General features: G+C 36.6%; 1 protein-coding gene across 2 annotated transcripts in view; it reads left to right on the top strand.

Annotated features, from left to right (window-relative positions):
• Positions 1–20,303, top strand: part of LOC117406873 (glypican-6-like) — a 250,708-nt gene that overhangs the window by 57,337 nt on the left and 173,068 nt on the right. The window lies entirely within an intron of this gene.

Raw genomic sequence — 20,303 nt, 5'->3', positions numbered from 1 at the left:
AGTCTGTAAAAGCATCACCTTTTTCCCCTCAATTAGTAAAACGTTCCGCCTGATGTTAAGGTTTGCAAGTTGTCAGATTTGTATCCTTCGGTGCTTGTCAAGGTGACATAAAGTTCAATGCAAATGGAAGACTTGCTGTCAGTTAAGAACACAATGTGGTCTGCATGAAAGAAGTTGTCTAAGCCAACTGCTTGTAAATAACGTTGATAGACAAATGAAAAAGATACAATGGGATCTATTCAACTGTATCAAATTATAACCTTTAAAGGATACCGTTTAAATAAATTGAATAGGCCTCGATATCCCAAAAAAGAAAGGGAGACATTTGCATGAGAAAGAGGGAATAGTGTTTAGAATACAAGAAAGAAGTGTCTATCAAAAACAATCCTTTTATTATGTATGAGTAATTTGTGGAGGATTGCATTGAATGTTAAACAAGTCCACTTAGAACTACGTGCACATCAACATTTTAGATAATCGTCATTCAAATGGATACAGGATTAAAAGGACAGAACATAGACAGGCCAGACTAGTTGTAAGCCTCTTCTAAACAGGAAACATCAGCAATATATTTCATATACAGCATTGCAGCTTAACTGTGTTCTGGATACCTTTTGTTTTCATAAACAGTTTCCTGCTGTTCGTCAGAGGGTAAAAACTGACAGCATTTTAAAATCAAAGCATGCCTTATCTGAGCAAATGCTATCAGTCACATGATTGATGTTAGCCTACCAGTAGATAACTGGATCTAGCTGCTGTATCTGTACTTTGTCTGGTGATCCCATGTTTACAGTAGGCAGACATTCATAATATCCTGGGATACTGGCAATAGTACACGTGACAGTAGGTGGGATTTTAAAAAAGTGTCAGTATTTTCTCAAAGTGAAAACCAACTCCACACTATAATATAGTAGTAGTTTAATATTTGGTATAAAATATATATATATATATATATATATATATATATATATATATATATATATATATATATATATATATATATATATATATATATATAATTATGAAATGGTGCACTAAATTATTTGAAAGTGTGATATGACTTTTTTTTTCCATGGGCTACAGTGTAAATATAGCCACTATCCATGTAATATATTACGTTATTACTCTAATCACACTAAAAAAACACCTGTTTTCCCCCAGGTATGATTTATTTAATCCCAGTGAACTGTTACAAGTTATACGGCTGCAGGAAAATTGACCTATATAACTTTAATAACATTAAACATATATATATATATATGTACAGAAATCATTAGGTTGTTGAGAGTGACTTGGTTTTGTTTGGAACCCCTCGGAATATACAAAAAGAGACAAAATGTGTGCTGATTAAAACAAATTTATTCATGAAAACAATGTTTGCCTAATATATTAGCATTTTCCACATCTGCAGAAAATGAAATGCATACAATTAACAGCTGGATGCTTATTAAACAACAACTGCGATTTGTTTAGTAAGTACTGGCACTGGAAGCACTTTCAAAACCCATCTGCAGTAATTAGGGTGTGCCATCCAAGCGTTGTCTTGACATCCATAATTACTAGTATCGTAACACAGACAATTATTGTCATCAGTAGTTAGTACTGTATATGACTCATTGTGGTTACTTTCCTGCTGCATATTTGTCCAGTCCAGGAAGAAAAATGTAATACGGTTGATTTGGAAAATTATAACTGGATTGCTTGCTAAACCACATATTGGCTCTACAGTTGTTTGTGTATCTTGGAGATTTAAGCATTTCCATTATCGCTGTGTACGTGATGTACTGAGGTGCCACAATCATATCAGTTTCACCCAGTTACTTGCACATGCCATCTCTCTTCTGTACCACCCTTAAACACTTGATATGCCATTAGCTCTGGCATATTTTAGAACATAAGGGAGACAGTAGACTGGAAACAGTTTAAAATAGATTTTGTAAAGCATTTTATGTCAGATTCTTAAAAGACACTTTTGTTTCATATCTTTCCTGAATTGTACAAACCAGATAACTTTGTACTGTGAGCTGAGATTTCTCAACTCGACAGAGCCTTGGCCATATTCCCAAATGACCAAGGTCAACATATATATATCTAAGAAAAGCTTTAAAGAAATATCAAATGGCTCTACAATCTTAATAATGTATCATCGTAAACATCCAAGAGAAGAACAACCTGGTAATTTGATGGTATCACGGACGCCAGCGGTATGACTTTTTTTTTTTATCTATCTGAGGTAAGATTTTAGAAGAATGAATACTGTGTTGAAATTAACTCTTGAATGCATAGCAGGTTTTCTCATTGGGAGTATTTATCTAGCCAACTTGTAGCTAGCGAATTACAGAGATTTGTATGTTGGTGGTCTGTATGTGTATTCATCAGCATCTCTGTGTGTTGATGTTCATGTGTAATGTAGGGCTCACTGGATACTCACCCCTGTTACTTTGGTGCCTGGTTCAGTATAAAACTGTGGAGGTCTTAAGAGCAGGTTCCAAGCTACACATTTCAGAACTTAACATAACTGAAGGGATTCTGGGAACACAAACTAATGGATGCAATTTGGTTCAATTTGCCAGTGGACACAGTTCATCAGGTGGTAAGAAACTACAGTACCAAAGGTAGAGTCCATTAAAGGATATGTAAATATTAATTGCAAAAAACAACGTTAAGATAACATTGTGTTCTACGCAAACCACAACTAGGGATATTTGTGTTAGGTTTTTACACTGCAGCAATCTTAACTGAGATCATGTTCTACCGAGGCATTGAAGCATAGACAGGGAAAGTCTCCCCATGTACCCACATGTAGAATAGTTGGTCTGCCTCCACTATTGAATAAGTTCATAAAATAAAGAAAACAAAATAGCAAAATGTATCCAATTTAACTTCTTACTATGTTGGTAATATAATAATGGTCTGAAATATAGGAATTTAACACATTTTAGGCACCCCCTTTAACTTGAAAAGTACACAACAGAGAGTTAGGCCCTTTTCCAGTTTCAGAGACAATCTGTATGACGCCATGTTTACCAAATGTTCTAACTGATTTTAATCTCGAGTGATGCATACTTAAGGTGACCACATGGCTCTGTGTTCAGCGGGACAGTTTCGGTCAGTTCATGTTTTTCAACTCACGTTTTACCTGTCTCAGGTACCATTCTTTCCTTTAAGAGAAGCAGGACTACGCTTACCAGAATGCACTGGGTTGATGTGAGTTGAAGCCTGAACTGTCCCAAACTGTCCCGCTGAACATAGAGCCATATGGTCACCTTATTCATACTGTATCTCAAATGTCATGTTTGTAATACTGTATCTGTATATTACATCAATGCATAGCCTCCACTGACTATGTAATACAAACTTAAATCCATATGATAACAGAACTCTGTCATCTGTAACATAGCCATACACTGCTTGTTATTTACGTAGAACCTGAGACATTGATAAATCAGAGTATGAAAAATGTGGTTTGATTAAGAATGCAATGCATAGCGGCAGAGATCATTGGCTGCTTTTTCTGCAGTTAACCTTGGGAAGCCTAATTTTTTAATCTAATAAAAAAATCAATAACGGAGCGGCTCTCTCCGTAATTATTTAACGCTAAGATATTTGTGGTTTGTTAGGCTTCATTGGTTTTCATAATACTTGGCATGAATATGTTAGTTCACATAATAGCAGACTCGCATGCAGCCAAAAAAAGAGGAATTGAAGAATTTTTCACTGTGTAATAGGCATTGCGTACAAATTGTCATAATATATATAATGGCTCGAAACTCTTCTCCTGTTCTGTGCCAACATTGGTCAAGAAAACCGGAAGGTGGCTGGAAATCAGTATTAATGCATGTCCATAAAGCTGTGCAAATACGTAAAAGCATTCATATTTTGGCATATAGTTTGTTGCCCACCCCCCTGCTTTTCATAATTTTCCATATTATTTTCTCCCCAGTGGCTAACAATCTTCACCTCTTTCTGTCATGAAGTAAAGTGAAGTAAAGTTTTAAACTGACCATAATCTCAAATCCCTAACGCCAGCTTTTCCTTTAAGGATCTTCCAATTAAAAAATCCTCTCACACAGAACTCCCATTTAACTCTCAAAAATGGTGTCATTGTTTTAGAGTATAATACAAATTATGTCAGATGATTATCATTTTTTATTTTCAATTATATTTAATGTACCAAATTTTAGCACCAGAAATAATGTAGTTAGGTGGGAATCTACTTCCTTAACAGGTTTCCTTTAAAATAAGTACCATTGCAAAACATTATTTTAAAATGAAATCCTGAAATAACATTTATTGCTGTAAGACTTTGCTCAAATTGCACAGCTCCCTGTTCACTGTGTAAAACCCCACATGCAGTTGGCTGTTGAGTGAATCAGTTGTATTGAATTGAAATAATTAATTTGTTAGAGAAACTAAGTTCTCCTTTACACTTAGATTTGTGATTGTAATCCATGACCACTAGAGACTTTAGTCAGGTTTGCAATTAAACTTGAGCCTAGTGTTTTACAGTACCCTCAAGTGTATACTGCTGAGAAGATTAATTCAGCAGTCATTGTAACTGTTAATATGCAGACAATTCTAGTTGTGTGTGTGGACATGGTTTTCCTGTCTTCCACTACATGTCAGCAGCTGCATTACCACACAGTTTATCATTAAGGTAACTTAAACTCAAGACAGTGTATAAGCACATTTATTTAACCAAATGTCTGCGATGACTAATGTTCAGCTCTTCCTCGTTTCTTTCACATTTGGATCATTTTACAAAAAAATAATAATAATAAAGTGTGCTTAGCTAAGATCCATTGCAAACAACATGCAGGGGATTGTAGAAGATGTTTAATAGAAACACGGCTCAAAATGTCACAGTTGAAATGATTACCCGTTTTAAGGAAGATTTCAGAAGGGACATGAGCTAGCTGGAGGGCAAAACGTATATATCATAATAGAAATGTTTAATTGGGGTTTTGAGAGGGTTCTTACACCCTAATTGGTAATACTGTAAATGCATGTGGTTCTACTGTAGCTGTCAGTCTATGCAACACCATTATCCATTGACAGCTGGCTTCATCTGCTGGGACTGTTGCCAATGACCTGTCATGCTTTTGAAATGACTTGCTGTACTCCTTCTCGTTATCTATTTTCACTTTCTTGATGCTGTATAATCATAGCTACTATATTTGTTTTGCTGGCATAGGGACCATCTGGACCTCCTGTCACCTGCCACATTAACTGTAAATGGTCAACCACTCTCTTCTACCAGGGACTGGACGAGCGGGTTAGATTTATTTCCTCTACCTGGCATTGCTGTGGCACACATAATTACATTGGCTGCAACTAGTGCAGCCTGTAAACTGACTTATTGAAATTGCCTTATTTCAGTCATTAACATTTATAAACCACCTCCTTCTTTCCCTTCACTATATCTCATCCCTTATTTCAGTGACAGAGGTGGAATTGCAGCTTCCCAGAAGCTGTACTGCACTCAGCTGCTCACACAACTGTGTGTTTGCTAAAATTGAATTGGATGAGCTCACTGATGCAGTTCATTTGGATTTAAATCTAGTCAGTGGCGTATTAAATGAAAATATGTTTAAACTGTTTATCTCGGATGATAGTTTAAAAGTAACCAAGCATCATAGCACTGTACTCATAAAACACTCAAAAGCACGGTGTACGAGACAAGTGGGTGCTATGGTTATGTTAGCTTTAAAAATCAAATCTGGCTTAGGTCACTACTTTCACAAGTGAAATACGTTTGTTGTTCTCAACTTTGCACTTAGTGGACTGTGGTCAGCAGCAGAAATGTGCTGCACAGTTTAACACGATTGGCAATGAAAAGCTAGGCCAAGGGTTGAATTGGTGTGGAGCTGCTCTCCATAAGTGTTACTTCAATGGCATGCTTGAGACTCAACACGCTAAGCTGTATCTGGAACTCTGCCAAGCAGTGAAAAGAGAGCTCTTCAAGCTCTAGCAACTTTCATAAGCACATGCACCTCTTGTACCAAAAAGAATCAAAAGACAATATAGAAATGTTAAATTTCACATCGCCAAGGGTATCCCCTTTGAATAATGTTAAGGTGCAGTGCTGGGACATTAAAGAAACCCTGCACTGCTAATCTCCTTGCTTTACTTGGACTTGCCATCCTCTTTGTCAGTTCTCCAGCATTGCGGTCATTCACCCTGCCAGTAAAGATCAGGGCACTATTATTATGAAGCTTCAGAGGCTGATAAGATGGACAGCAATTGATAGCTAGTAGCCAGCTGTACACAGTATTGCCTGCAGCAAGCTCATTTTGAATTGACTGCTCTGAATAGTTATGTGTTGTGGGAAAGCTCAGACTGTTAAAAAAAAAAAAAAAAACGTGTATTTTTCAACCTATATTGAAACTCCTGAAACAAACTTTTCCAAATGTTGGCTGCAGGTACATGAGATGAAAAGTATCCTCTGCTTTAGCGAAACTATGGAAATGATGTAATTTTTTTATTATTATTTAAAACTACAGTTTTTAACTACCTATTGACTTTCATATGCATTTACAAAGTATATCTTTCCAGGTGTTAAAGAAGAATACACATCATTTTTGTTCACATGTTCTTTTATATGTGTTCAGTACACTATTCACATGTGTGAGGAATCCTTTACATGTACAATGTTTAATAGGTGTATTTTAATATAACCTGCTCAAACAACTCAACAAGATAAAATCATGCCAATAACCATAGGATCCAAAATATTTCAAAGTTGCCAACACATTTGGAATGTTTTCAGGTATTTTGTTGGAAATAAGGAGTTTCCTATTCATCTGTATAATGCTTGCTATTTCTCAATGATACATCATTATAGCATACAAGGGACAGGTTGAAATGAGGAATAATCCCACCATATATATTACAGCTGGGTTCATCAGGAGCCATATTTTCAGGTTGGTGTTACAAAAGTAGGTCAGTATTTCAAATCATTTTCAGCATTAACCGGTTTGGCAATAACAGGTGAATGCTGAAAATGAAACCGAATTACTAGCTTTGACCAATAGTATTGTTAACAAAAACTGCTTCTAACAATACACAATTATCTTTTTTATCTTTTCAGCTTTTACCAGTGAGGCTATTGACAAGAAATAGTCTTTGACCAGTCAGCTTTGACCAGCAACTGAGGAAGTTGTCAGCAATAACCAATTATTTATAGTGCATTCCTTGGAGGCTTTATAAAACAAAGAGGAAAAAAACATAGGGAAATAAATTATTTCATAAACCCCAGAGGACAGGCAGCTTGACTGGCACTTCTGTAATACATTGTGGAAGCCTCATATTAGTTATACATAGAATTATACAGAAGGTAAACATTGCAGCAAATATTTCATTTTTCACATGGCACTAAAACCCACACAGTTAAGCTTTAACATAACAGTCTTGTATTGAAATTATTTCAAGTTAACAGTTCAGTATTTTATACAATGAAAGTACTCTTTTCTACTAATAGTACAGACAATAAATAAACATGTCAGTTAAAAAACTGTAGATCGAAACTTTTAGATTACCCGATTTTTACGAAGTGCTGTTTAATATTTCCTGCATTTTTCAGGTGCAGATGTCTGGTAATTATATTCATAAACAACAATCTAATGAATCATACAATTTCTAAAAGCAACTGTTCAACATTATTTGCCAATTTATTTATTTGTTTTTATTTTTTGGGGCGGGGGGTTCGTCAATTTGGTAGCAGCTCAATTCTATCTAAAATGTGTTATCACATTTCACATATTTTGTTTTTTTACCTGTCCCAAATTTAAATGTATACGACTTAAACATCATATCAACATGAAAGTATATTTATTTAAAAAATCCTTTTACTGGTTTGCTTTAATATGCACCCAGAGCTAGAAAGCCACATGTATAGTGTGGATGATACAGTAGCACTATATGATGAGAATTTGCAAGGGTGTGATATGGATGCTGTGTGGTCTGGGGGTTAAAGAAAAGGGCTTGTAACCAGGAGGCCCCTTGTTCAAATCCCGGCTTACTCACGGACTCACTGTGTGACTTTGAGTAAGTCAGTTGTGCTCCGTCTTTTGGGTGAGACGTTGTTGTAAGTGACTCTGCAGCTGATGCATAGTTCACACACTCTAGTCTCTGTAAGTCGCCTTGGATAAAGGCGTCTGCTAAATAAGCAAATAATAATATACTAGTCAATGTTCTTGCACACAGTGTACACTTTTGAAACCAAATGCATCTTTTTTAATAGACCCTGCATACATATCCAATTCAATTAAGCTTTTGTTTGCTCTTGTGAGCTTTAGTTTGGGTGTGCCTCTGAGAAAAACATGGTGTATTGAGAGAAACAAATAACATTGTAAGCATCTAAGTGCAATCGAACTTTGAGCATCTCCATGTTTTTTTCTAAAATACTGTAAAACGCTTGATTTAGTATGTAAGTCATAATGCTCATGATCTATGACTTGAATAGGCTACCATTCCCATTAAAATAAACCTTGTAACATTAATGCAATGCCTGTACAAATTCTTGAAAGTTTCTGTGTAACAATAACCCAATTTTGACAAGACATTCGTTTCTAGTAGATGATTCATGTAATGGCTTCCCTACTAACCATTGTATCTTGGTGGTACTTGCAGGAAAGTACGCTGGGCAAATAATTTTATTGAGATTCAAACAGTACAAAAAATGACTTGAGGCTTTATCTTTAAAGCTAGTACATTGATGTTCTAGTGTAAATAAAACCCTGCAGGCAGCATGACATTGGAAGAATTGTTAAGGTCTGTAGTAACAGATGGCTCAAAATGGAGGAAGTTGCTACTTTTGATACTCCTGATACTGATGATTCGTCTTGGAGATGAGATTGGAATTGAAGGCAGTCTTTTGGAAATCACATTTATTTCTTAGTGTTGAAGAAAACAGAGATGCTTGAAACAGTCATCTGTGAATACTGTCTCTTAGGGATTTTATTGTATCAAATTCCATATCAATCGAACAGATGCATAACTGTTGAACTTTAATACAGTGAAAACCTAATGGGACTATCTTGTAATTACCCAGACTTTTTATAGCTGGCCAACATCTGTGTTTTATTGGAGCTTTTATTTATTTCAAACTATCTGAAAAGTGAATTGACCAGTTTTTTCTGGTATTGCACCAAAGTACTCTTCCTGAATGTTGATGTGTTGTGGCATCCTGAGAATCACAGTGCATGCTGTACTATTGCAACAAAATACAATAAACGTTGTATCCTTTACAGGAATAAGTAAACACAAAGTCAGTTGTAGTCCTGAGGTTTTTGTGTGTGTGTGTGTGTCCTGGTTTAATTTTTTTGTGCTAAAATGAATGCTTGGTTTTGTATCTTGTGATATAACTGTGAAGCAGTTCACAGTCTCATAGTCATCTTTTAATATGCTTTTTCTGTGCTTGTTTTTATTTATTTATGTTTGTTACCCAGCTGTAACAAAAGGTTATAAAAAATAATCTTGCTGAAACAGCAAACTGGTTTGTCCTGCTTCTTAGCTCATTGCTTATGGCAACTAGAACCTCAGGAGACATGGTACCACTCTGCGTAATTTCATCACTGTCAACAGGGATGTTAGTTTGTGGCCTTGACACTAAAACTTAGTGCTGTGGGAAAGATTTAAGGAGACAACATGCTTTGTGAGGATTTCCGCAGACAGGGTTTTAATGCAATCTAAAGTCAAAACTCAACAATGTTTTTTTTTTTATTATTATTATTATATTATTTTTATCATACTTTTTAGAATCATATAAAAAATGAAAGGGTCAATCAATAAAACATTTTAGTAATATAGTTCATGAGCCTACATAAAAAGTCAACATATGTTATAATTATTATTATTATGGAAAATGGAGTCCATACAAAAATGTTTTATATTTCATACCTTATTTTATTGCATTATCGGTGTATGATTATTGCACAAGATAAAACTGATTCAGTGGGATATAAATCACATCTTACCATCTGCAGACTGTACCTGCTTTCTGGATGCTGGAAGCAGAACCTGTATATTTCCTTTAAAGGGCCAGCGATGGCTCCTCACGAAAAAAGAAAAGACAGTGATTGGTGTTGACTTTATGCTGCTCAAAATCTAGAACACCAGTGGATCACAACACTGGCTCTTTCTCAGAAAATAATCACTTGATGCGTGCCTAAAATTCTGTTCTCTTTTCTGTTGCAGTCTGCAGGAACTTTGTTATATAGGGTAGAGTTTGAAGATGATTGTCCAAAGAGGAGTAGAACATGATCATTTCTTAGACACTTTATAACATAAAAACCAACAATGGGCCTTTTGGCCATAATGAGACATGGCTTGACAGTATGAATAGAAATCCTCTATTGTTCATCAGACAGTTTATCATCAGACAAATTGCTGTAGCTGTAAAGCTACTAAGCACAGTTATTGAACAAACACAGCAAGAGTTTAGCTTATTTTCAATATATATATATATATATATATATATATATATATATATATATATATATATATATATATATATATATATATATAATCTCATTGCAATTACATCTTCTTTGATATCTAAAATGCTGTAGACAATTACGTTGACCCTTAGCAGAGAAAAGATTGTGATGTTTCTTTTAAAGGAAATGCTTTTGTATCGCAAAGCAATATGATTTTTCAAAAGGTAACATAAGAGGCATTAAGACTGTCATGTTACCTCAGTGCACTTTGCTGATAGTAATCGTCTATATCATCTGAAAGTTTCAGATTAATCAGCATATTTTATACATATGATTAGACAATATTTAATATAGTTAAATTCAAAACTTGCAAGAAACAACTCCAACCCATAATCTAATTTGCTCTTAAGCCAAACAATGCGCAGCTTTAGTAGGGTCCTTAATCAAAAAAAGGAGACCGTTATGCACTGATTATGTCTGTACATCCTTATGTCTGTCTGTCACACACTAGATAAATGATGATAACTGCCTTGATTTTCACATTGATCATAGACCCCCGAGTCTCTTATAGACGTTTTAGATTGCATTGATTAAAACCTCATAGAAATACTTTAACCTTTTCAGGTACTGTGCGGTTATTACACAGTTAGGAGGACCCTCTGTATGTGCGTGCACTTCTTTAATACAATACAGGACCTAGTGGTAGATATTTAATGTTAGCTATTTTACAGCTGGGACGTATTTCAGTAACACTGTATTTTACCTGCTTCCAACCACAGTATAACTCAAAACTGTTCATAAGATTAATATCAAGACCACAAATTTGTAAAATCACACTTCATAGTGCTTCACTGGAGTGTTGGTACTAGTATCAGCAAAACCCTTTACATATGTGTTATTATTGATATTAATTGTTCAGTGCTTGTTATGTGGCCGTACAAGCACATGAGGGTGTGCAATCCTGTATTCCAGCAGTGTGTTTGCCCAAACATCAGCTGCTACCCTCAGTATGAGAAACACAGTGAATCAATTGACAGTCCAAATAAATAAGTAACAAATCCATGCCTTACATAGCCAGGGGACACACATAGAATTTAAAAAAGCTGAAACATGTTGGACCAGGTTCAATTAGAAAAACATCAATTTTGCTTTATCTTATGTTAAAATGGTATAGGGATACCTGGTCTGCCCTGCTGATCTCACATCAATGTAGTACCCAGAAGACATCACCGAGTGGTTTGCCTAACTAAATAGAGCATTCAATACACATGCTGTTAAAACCAGATGCAGCTAGAAGAACCTGAGTATTGCACTGATTAGAGGAAACCACACCAATAGCTCTGGACCCCTGGGAAGGTTGGCTGTGTTGGAAAGCCATGGTTTTCAAAAGTCTTTCTAGTGGTGTTACTGTTTGGTCCCAAGTCTACGTTATGTAATGTTTTAGATTCTCACTGTCGAGCATTATAGGTTTTTCTGCAAATTTAAAAATCACCTTTTTTTTCTTCATATTTCCTATGAGAATGTGTGTGCTTTGCATCACAGATGGTGGTAAGAGACATCGGATTATAAGAATGCTATGAAAACAAAGAGGAAATTCCTGCATGGGCTTAAAAGTTCCTAACATGCCTGTGAAACGGATATAACAGATTTAAAACTGTAGGGGCATAAAAATGGCAGGAGGTGGGGAATCGAGAGCAGGGTACGCAGGGTACAGTTATGACATTTTTGTATGGGTTGAAATAGTCGTGCCTTCCTGCAGAAAAGGACCATCTTATGTTAGCAGATGTTTCCTTTCCAGCGCATGATCAAATGAAAATACAATTTATTGTTCAACAGCAAAAAAATATGTTTTTGTTTGTTAATGTATTCCCCCAGTATGCAAATATGTGCACCATTCCTTCAAATGCATACAGTAATATAACATTCTCAAAAGGTTGATGGAATCTCATCTAGAAAAAAATAAATAAATACAGCTAGATTGGAAAATTCTGCCTGTAACGCAGTGCTACTCGGTTTCATTGAGAAATTGGATTAGAATACATATTTCTTGCAATTTATTTGTACTAACTAAGCCTACAAGAATAGAATCCTGTTTGACACGAATATGTATTTTTCAATATAAATAGTAAACACATATACATACTGGGTGACTGGCCCCCCATGAAAGTAATACAATATAATTTACCTTAAAATGACTTGAGCTGCCTCTCTCAGTAGTACTGTACCTGCTTTCTGTGCAAAGTAGTACCTGCTTTCTGACAGTGATCAATATAGGAACTGCTTTGGAAAACCATGAGGCAATTAAGTTACAGATTATGATCCTCTTGCGAGCCATAGAGAGAAAAAAGATTACCTGGATTCTGCCGAGTCAACGCCAGTAAGACATTGGAGTGCCCAGTGTGATCTGTAGCATCTAAAGTAGCACTATAGCATTAAAATGGTCAATACAATAGAAAATGCCTGAGTTACAAGCTCTTGCAGTGTCAAAAAATAAATAAATAAACAATAATCCAAAATATGGATTGTAGCATAACAACAGGAAAGGGTAATCAATCAGACTGCGGAGTCTGTATCTAACCTTCATCATTGAAAATGCAAGCAATTGTCTGAATCATTAATGTACAGAGCAACTACTTCTAGGCATTTTTTTGTATTCGCGTGAGCTGCAATATTTGTCCTCAGGGATTATTAGCGCATGGTTATTAAAAACCAGAAATTAATGGTGAATATTTTACTTTCAGCTAAAAGTTGGAGGGAGGGGGGGGAGGGGATGGGGGGTGGCTTTCATTCAAACTGCGGCGTTGACTCTGCAGAATCCGGTATAATCAAACTCTGGTGCTCAAATTCTACAATATCTGTGTGTTTGTGTATAATATAGGATACAGTAAAAGTGTCTATTTTCACCATCACTATATTGAGTAATTACATTTTGAAAATATAGGGCCTGCTTCTGATGTCTGCATTTGTATGTACACTTTTCAAAAAGAACACGCTGTGTACTCTTGCTGTTATTGATGATAATTTTGGACGACCCCTAATTATTTATCAGAACACAGTGTGCATACTATTATGAATGGTCATTTGAAGCTTTTTAGATTATTAAATGCGATGGAAGGTTTAACCCCAGATGTTTTGATATGATATTTTGCAATGCTAATCAAAATTGATTTCGACTGACTGCATAACAAAGATATTTCATGTATTAATAGCTTATAGTGGGATCTGGGTGTGTATGGGAGGGAGATCCTGATGTGAAGGGGATTTTAAGTTATTACCATAACCTCCCCTCAGCTGTTGTTTGACTGAGATTCCTGACTGCTAGGTTCTGGAATTTCTGAATTGTCAGTAATTTGCTGTACATCTGGGTAATTCATCGCTGTGGTACGATGACTGTATAATGAATGAAAAGGATCTTGAGATTTAAACGAGATGGTCCAGCTCAGCCAGAATTCTCTCAGTTCAAGTTGAATTGGCAGATCATTCCCTTTCTATCCTTAGTTTATTGAATGGGTGGTCCATGCTGTAAGTGAGAAGGCACTGTCTGTGTCCTGGATGAGCCAGGATCTGGGAGGCCTGTGGAGGTCTTCAAGTGCTTGCCCTAGACAATTAAAAAATGTTACGAGCAATCCCAGAACTAATTAGCTATTGCAAAGGAGCTGAACGTTGCCATACAGAATGATTTATCATTGTCCACCGATCATTATAGCTTGGGATCTGGTGATTTTAAATCTGTCCCAAATCAAAGTTTAAAGTTTCTACAATGATTATTTTAATTACCACAATAACTTGCCAAATGTATGTAGTCATGTCCAGTTCTTTATTTTTTATTTTTATAAAGAACAGCAGGATATCATTTTTAAATTGTTCTTAAAATGTATGCAAAACCAGTTGAGTCCTTCAATGTTATGCAACATTTTATTAACCCTTAGCGGTCCATTTATTCAGCCTATATCAGGCGCATCAGGTCCAATTTATTTTCACACGTGCAGTTTATTTTAGATATGCTGTTTAAAAGTATTTTTTCACAGTGAAACAGGCTTAAAAAGCACTGCATATCAACAGGACACTCAGTACTGCATCTCCAGCCCCCGCCCCACCCCTTGTTCGCTGTATTTTTCACATACCTCTTCATAGTCGTGCATACCGATAAATCATCTCCCGATCACTCATTTTATCACCAAACTCCTCAATAATACAATCCAAGTCATTATTTTATTACTATAACATCTAAAAAAAGCTCTGCAAATGTCTGTGATATTCTTTGAGTGGTGGATGTAGAAGCAGCTATCTTGTTTGTTTATGTCCGTGTTATCTATGTGGTGCCGGGGCTATCTGTATTCATGAGATACGCCCCCCCTCCCCCCCCCCCCCTTATTTTTTCAGCTTCACTCGGCCATTTCTCGGCTTTTTCTGGAGAAAAAACGACTAGAGAGCGTATTTTTTACGTCTTTTTGATGATGTTGGACCGGAAAGGGAAAATTGCAATGTAGGACCAGGTCCGACATAGGACCGCAGAGAGTTAAAGGAAGTATGGATTTTTTCATCTTGGAGTCCAAACTACTGCAGAGTGCCAGAATGCTAGTGGGCATACGGAACTGTTTTTCCTGGATGACTGTGACCCAAAACACGTTCCTGCTGTTTTTACCTAGTTTCTGGCTCAGGAAAAGCTCAGCTTGATGGATTGGTCTGTCAAGCTGCTGTAGCTAAACCCTACAGAGCAGACCTAAGAGGAACTGAAACAAAGGATCAAGACCAGGCGTCCCAACTAACAGTAAAGGTCTCAAGGTTCTTTATCCTGCGTGAGATCTATTTGTTCCAGGCTACAGGAAATGATTCAAGGCTAAGAAGCACACACTCTTTTTTTTTTTTTTGCTAATAGGGGACTTGCAGTATTGTGGAATGCGGATTATACAGGTTCTGTGCTTGCGGGACAAAATGGTGTCTGTTAAGTCTATAATGCTGTTAATATTAATCAGAGTTAATTTTACTCTTTTTGTATGATTCTTAAATGATGCACATTTTTAGTATCCTAGGCAGATTTCTAACCCTAGATGGCAAATATTGCTTAATGATTTAAGATTTAGGTTGATGGGGTTTCTGTTTGGATTATAGACAATGTTATAAGCAGTAGTTAAGATTACAGAAACTATCTATGTTCTCTTAGCCCTTGTACTGTATGTTCCCTAAAAGTGCCGTGCCACATCTTTTGGCCATAGCTGTATACAATGAGCAAAAAAAGTAGAGGGGCAATATATATATATATATATATATATATATATATATATATATATATATATATATATATACGCTTTTACCATCTTTTGCACAAGATTCCTGCTCATAGGACATATTTTACAAATCTAAAAGTTTATATTAATGGAAAAGGACATTCACATTAAAAAAAATATTGCATCTCTGCACCTGTTATATTTACACTGTACAGAAGTGGTCTTTAGTTATGACTACAAAATGTTATCTGGGCTGTTGTCAGGAAGTGATGAATGGGGTCAGTGGTTGTGTAACCCCAATTCCGGTCCCAAGGGAGTCATTTTTTCTCACCTTCAATTAAAGTACCTGGTTTCCTGCTTGAGCATTCAGAGGTATGTGTGTTGAACAATATAGAATGTGTTCAACTTTGAAAGTTTTCCCACAAGGACATTGAGAATACATTTCTTTCATTTTTTTTTTTTTTTTTATCAAAACGATTGTTCTTTGAGTGGTTCATTATATCCCACGTATTCCAAATGTTGAAAGTATAGCTGCAGCAAGAATCTCGTAGGAGTAACTTCATGAGAAACGCACAGAGCAAAATAGGAAGTCACATGTTGGCACACATTTACAATATAACCCTTCTCAATCAGGACTTTACCCTCTGGAAACATGTTGGTCCGTTTAGTGTACATTACCCACTTAGTTGATTCTTGGTAGTGGCAAAAAACTAAACAAAACAAAACAAAAAAAAACAGTTCTAACAAACTATACTACAGTACCAGTACATTATTTGACCTAGTAATGAAAACGAATATAGACAAAGTACAATAAGATTTTAAAAAAAGCTGATCATTACAGTAAAAGGGGAGCTGAAAAGGGAGGTATAACATTCTATAGTAAAAATGATCCCTAAACATGAAACCTTTTCTGTAGAAATAGTCAGTGTCATGATCTGTTGAGCCTTTTACAAGGGTTTATACATCTTAAAGTTCACATTCAGAAATGAACAATAGTGTATATTTCATTGGTGTTGTGATTGATAATAAGATAATGTATGTTATGTGACACAAATCTTTGCCCTTACCCTAACTCTAATTTATATTACTAGAAAACCACAGAGTAAAGGTTACCATGATAATAACTCTGTAATCACTGCTTGTTATGACAAGGTTAATATGAAGTGTGACATACTCAGTTTGTGAGTCTGGGGTCATAAGTGTTTTATGAGTGTTTTCTAAGGCAATCAGTCTGTAAACCTGCATCTCAGGACTTTGTTTATACAAGTAAGAGCTTATTCAAATTATAGGCGCACCAATAACAGTAGTTATGAAGATGGAGAATTCGGAACTGAAAAGATTATAAGGTTTTGTTCAAAACATGCTAGAACTCCCTCCTTATATTTGTATGATGACTGCATTTAATATACATCTCTTGTGTGATCCAAGTATTGCCCTTTGTATGGATTACAGATATGACTGTTTAAAAACACCATGGCTCCCACAACGGTACTTTACCAGGTTCTTGCTCTGACTAGGAACCGTAATACTGCTCGCAGGGGTTTGAGACCTTGAGACCTTGACCCTTGAAACATCAGTATTATGTCTACCATTTAAGAAACTTGCCTGCAAGACTTTACAGTACAATACAATTGGCTTTTATATAGAGTTATCACAAAGCGCTGAACAAAAACGAATAAGCCAAATCAAAAAGATTTCTTAAAAATCAAAAGCGAGTCCGCCAAGCGAATAGTCTCATGTAGCGAATTCCAGAGTTTGAGTATGATTAGAAACAGCTCTTCCACCCTGTGGGCAGAGCAGAAGAGCCCTGTGTGTAATCAGTGGGGCAGGGCAAAGCCTTGCTCATTAGTGTGTTATTTTGGGTTAGGGTTATTGTGGTTTGAAATGTATTATGTATTTAAAAGAATGGTTTGTGGGTTTATTTAAAAAGGGAATGGTATTGTTGTAGTTGCATGACTTGAAAATAAATGTATTGTTGTGGGTTTATTTTTTAAAAAATACAATGTTTTGTTATTGTTTGGCAGCATGGATGGGGTTAAGCCCCATCACTGTGAACACGTGCAGAATGTGTCCGTCTCCGACTTGATTAATTTATTGGTAATTTGGAGATGGCCACGTGTATATAAACGTGCCTGTTTGTGTGTTTGGGGTGGGGTGTTTGCAAGGAGAGAGAGAGAGGGATTCATAATTTTTTTCAAACTTTTATTTTGCTGTGAGCGTTGTTTTTGTTTAATTATTTGATTTTTAATAAGAACGCGCCACAGTGCATTAACCTGCAAGTACCTGCCTGTCTGCGTCTCTGTCAGCTTCCTGGTCTGGGTGCGTCACTGCTCAGCCGTCCTGTCACACATCCATAGAGACAAAGCGGAAAGAAGGGACAGAGAGTAGACCTGAGTTAGAGGAATGAAGTGAACGACCCGGATGATAGTCAGGAACAACACTGCATACAATTAAAGCACAGGCCAAAATCATTTTGCACAATTTAGCAGCAGACGTTGTTCAAAACCTGCGGTGACAAAGTATTTGTAATGTATCCGTTACTACCCATTCAGGAAGTCAAAAGCCTGTTTTGGATTATTTTGTTCCTGTAACAGCTACAGATTTCTTTTGTAAATGTTTTTTTCTGCCATAAAGGCAATTGACATGTGTTACATCCTGGTCAACCTGGTTCCAGGATTACAATGAAATAAATGGTCAGGTGTGTTTAATAAAGGGGAGTTCCTTCATTGAGGAGACCCTACAAACAGGACGGGGGTCACCTTCTGAGATGACCCAACAAACAAGAGGTGGGTCACCGTCTCTGAGATGACCCGACATACAAAGAGGCTTGCGAACCGGAAAGAAAACAAAGTTAGTAGATGTTAGAACATATAGAGCGGGGTGTTCCTCCTCTTCAAAAGTCCAACATAACAGAAGCGGGGTTCCGTCGCTTAGGAGGCCCGACAAACAGGAGAGGGGTTACCATCTTTGAGGAGACACGACAAACAAGATGGGTTCCACCGCTTGGGGCCCTCACATAAATAGAGGCATCAGTATCTGAAAGAGAAGAAGACAAGCAATCATGCATGCTAAAGGAGGGGTTTGGCCAGGGGTCCCCTCTGACTCGCAGAAAACCGTCCTCTATGAGGTAAATGAAGCACCGCTTAACAAAGTGTTGGAGAAAGTGGAATCACTGACCCCCCAAAGGATGGACCCCCGAAGACGTTTATGAGAAGAAAAAAGGGGAACCGCCAATGCATATAGAAAAGAAGAAAAGAGAAAAACATTAAACACAAAAAGAAAGAAAACGCTGAACTCGACACAGGGGTTAGTAACTGTACCCTACTGACTATGTGAAGGTCCTCCGCACAGTGGAAAGGAAAAACCCCCTTTAATTTTTATTTTCTTTTTTGGGAGGAAACCTTTTGTGGCCCAGGCGGATAGGTTGTCCCTACTGTGGACATACTAGCAATAGACTGATGGGCAGATGTTATTTCAGCTGGTGAAGAACGAGTGTAAGCTTCTACTGCTTATGAGATACAGCGTCCCATATTTTCTATTAGATGCTGGTTAATCTCTTGCTGTTGAAGTGGCGGCCCTGATTCTGAATAAATGCTGAGTGTAGAATTGCGGGGTAAGACCTGCTCTGGAAACCAAAGTGGAGAGCTGAGACAACAGACCCGCTTGCATTGATGAATAGGGGGTTGGAAGGAGATTTGGGTTTACTTTCTGTAATGTATTTCAGCATGGAAGCATATGGGCATAGATGAGAGTTCTTTATTTTTTATTTGTTTTTCCTTGGACCAGCTTGAATTCAAGAACAAAGGGTCAGAGGATGAAATGGCCTTGCGTTCTGCGATATACTTCAGTATGGAAGTGTAGGGGCACAGAGGAGAGTTGAACTTTTGAAAGCTTCTACATTGTCCTTGCCGCAGCTGATCCGTTTTTGAAATTCAAAGGAATAGGATGAAATAGGAATCTTGAGTGAGGTTCCGGTCACTGCAGCGGATACCTAGAGTAGGAAAGAAGGAAATAGAAGGAACAATATTATAGAGTTGGCAGACCTGTAGGGACCAGAATAAAATCTGGAAATCGCCAGATTTCTTTGATCAAAGATGACCCCATATATGTGCTGCTGTGACAGTTGGGTATATTTTAAGAGCTGTGTATTTTAGATGCAGTAATAGGTTTTCAATTTCTAGTGACAAAAATAAATACATAAATAAACAAAAAAAATTGAATGTTAAAAAAACTCAAAATCTATTAAATTAAGCATTTGTAAATAAGGCCAGGTGAAGAGGTGATGAAATTAAATTATCATAGAATTATTATTATTTATTTCTTAGCTGACGCACTTATCCAGGGCGACTTACAATTGTTACAAGATATCACATTATTTTTACATACAATTACCCATTTATACAGTTGGGTTTTTACTGGAGCAATCTAGGTAAAGTACCTTGCTCAAGGGTACAGCAGCAGTGTCCCCACTGGGAATTGAACCCACGATCCTCCGGTCAAGAGTCCAGAGCCCTAACCACTACTCCACAGAACAGTCCGTTCCAATGTTGAATGAGAGCCAACCACATTTATTTTTTCTGATGAAATATTAATGTAGGAATCCAAGTTTTTTGCTGTTGATGAAAGAGCAAGTAAA

This window comes from Acipenser ruthenus, chromosome 8 (genome assembly GCF_902713425.1).
Source record: "Acipenser ruthenus chromosome 8, fAciRut3.2 maternal haplotype, whole genome shotgun sequence".
NCBI lineage: Eukaryota > Metazoa > Chordata > Actinopteri > Acipenseriformes > Acipenseridae > Acipenser > Acipenser ruthenus.
The sequence above is the reverse complement of the archived record's forward strand: the minus strand, read 5'-3'. Positions and strand labels throughout refer to the sequence as shown.